We start from the raw sequence: 2,661 nt of genomic DNA on the forward strand, positions 1-2,661 counted from the left end.
CGCTGTCTCATGGTGTGTTTCTGATTTAATAAAGTATATCGATATAGAAATACAGCAGACGTGATATAGAACTCAATGTATTACAATATAAAGTGGTATTACTGATACTAAAACCAGCTTCATGTTCATCACTGATACTAAAACTAGCTTCATGTTCATCACCGATACTAAAACCAGCTTCATGTTCATCACTGATACTAAATCTAGCTTCGCGTTCTTCTGTGGAGTCCAATCAAGTTGTAGAAACATCTCAAGGCTGATCAATGGAAGCAGGATGCACCTGAGCTCCATTTCTAGTCTCGTAGCAAAGGGTCTGAATACATCTGTAAATAAGGTTTTTTCTGTTAGCGAATCCATTTTAGAAAAAGGCTGTAACGTGGCAATGTGGATGAAGTCGAGGTGTAGGAATACTTTCCTTAGGGACTGTACAGTGCCCTCCGTAATAATTGGGACAGTGAACCATTTTCCTTAGGGACTGTACAGTGCCCTCTGTAATAATTGGGACAGTGAACCATTTTCCTTAGGGACTGTACAGTGCCCTCTGTAATAATTGGGACAGTGAACCATTTTTCTTCTTTTGGTTCTATATTCCAAATATTTGGATTTGAAATCAAACAATTACAATGAGATTAATGTACAGATCGTCAGCTTTAATGTGAGGGTATTTTCATCCATATCTGGTGAACCATTTAGAAATTACAGCACATAGTCCCCCCATTTTAGGGGAGCAAAAGTATCGGGATGAATGTACTTGTATGTAAAAAGTTAAGTATTTGGTCACATCATGCAATGAGGACATCAAGCTTGTGACTATACACATTTGTTTGATGTATTTGATTTTTGTTTTGGTTGTGTTTCAGAATTTTATTTTCAATAGAAATGAATGGTAAACAATGTATTGTCATTTTAGGAAATGTTTATTGTAAATAAGAATAGAATGTTTCTAAACACTTCTACATGCTACTATGATTACGGATCATCCTGATAAATCGTGAATAATGACGAGTGAGAAAGTTAGACTCACAAATATCATACCCCCCAAGACATGCTAACCTCTCACCATTACAATAACAGGGGAGGTTAGCATTTTAAATCAAAGCCCCAAGACATGCTAACCTCTCACCATTACAATAACAGGGGAGGTTAGCATTTTATATCATATCCCCAAGACATGCTAACCTCTCACCATTACAATAACAGGGGAGGTTAGCATTTTAAATCAAAGCTCCAAGACATGCTAACCTCTCACCATTACAATAACAGGGGAGGTTAGCATTTTAAATCAAAAGCTCCAAGACATGCTAACCTCTCACCATTACAATAACAGGGGAGGTTAGCATTTTAAATCAAAGCTCCAAGACATGCTAACCTCTCACCATTACAATAACAGGGGAGGTTAGCATTTTAAATCAAAGCCCCAAGACATGCTAACCTCTCACCATTACAATAACAGGGAAGGTTAGCATTTTAAATCAAAGCCCCAAGACATGCTAACCTCTTACAATAACAGGGGAGGTTAGCATTTTATATCATATCCCCAAGACATGGAAACCTCTCACCATAACAGGGGAGGTTAGCATGTCTTGGGGATATGATATAAAATGCTAACCTCTCACCATTACAATAACAGGGGAGGTTAGCATTTTAAATCAAAGCTCCAAGACATGCTAACAGCTGAACAGAATAACAGTTTTCTCTGTAACAATACATCCATAGGATTTACAGTACAATGAAACATCAACATTCATAGTTCTTTATGAACTCTGGAAACATTACAATTTAATTCACATTGCATCCCTGTAAATGAATGTTACAAACTAGTCACCTTATGGCGAAATTTGCTGTTTTTAATACAAAATAGGTGACCTGCGTGATTCGTGTAGATCCGCTGAGTAAAGTTTGGGAGGGTTGGATCACTACTGGCTGTAAGCGAATGAGTGATCCGCGTTTGGAGCAATACTCTGCTTTATCCAAGGCTCAGCCAATATACCGTCTGCTTTATCCAAGGCTCAGCCAGTATACTGTCTGCTTTATCCAAGGCTCAGCCAATATACCAGCTGCTTTATCCAAGGCTCAGCCAATATACCGTCTGCTTTATCCAAGGCTCAGCCAATATACCAGCTGCTTTATCCAAGGCTGCTGTATCCAAGGCTCAGCCAATATACCGGCTGCTTTATCCAAGGCTCAGCCAATATACCGGCTGCTTTATCCAAGGCTCAGCCAATATACTGTCTGCTTTATCCAAGGCTCAGCCAATATACCGGCTGCTGTATCCAAGGCTCAGCCAATATACTGGCTGCTGTATCCAAGGCTCAGCCAATATACCAGCTGCTGTATCTAAGGCTCAGCCAATATACCAGCTGCTGTATCCAAGGCTCAGCCAATATACTGTCTGCTGTATCCAAGGCTCAGCCAATATACTATCTGCTGTATCCAAGGCTCAGCCAATATACTGGCTGCTGTATCCAAGGCTCAGCCAATATACTGTCTGCTGTATCCAAGGCTCAGCCAATATACTGGCTGCTGTATCCAAGGCTCAGCCAATATACTGTCTGCTGTATCCAAGGCTCAGCCAATATACTGTCTGCTGTATCCAAGGCTCAGCCAGTATACTGTCTGCTTTATCCAAGGCTCAGCCAATATACCAGCTGCTTTATCCAA

The sequence above is a fragment of the Oncorhynchus keta genome, chromosome 27 (assembly GCF_023373465.1).
Source record: "Oncorhynchus keta strain PuntledgeMale-10-30-2019 chromosome 27, Oket_V2, whole genome shotgun sequence".
Lineage (NCBI taxonomy): Eukaryota > Metazoa > Chordata > Actinopteri > Salmoniformes > Salmonidae > Oncorhynchus > Oncorhynchus keta.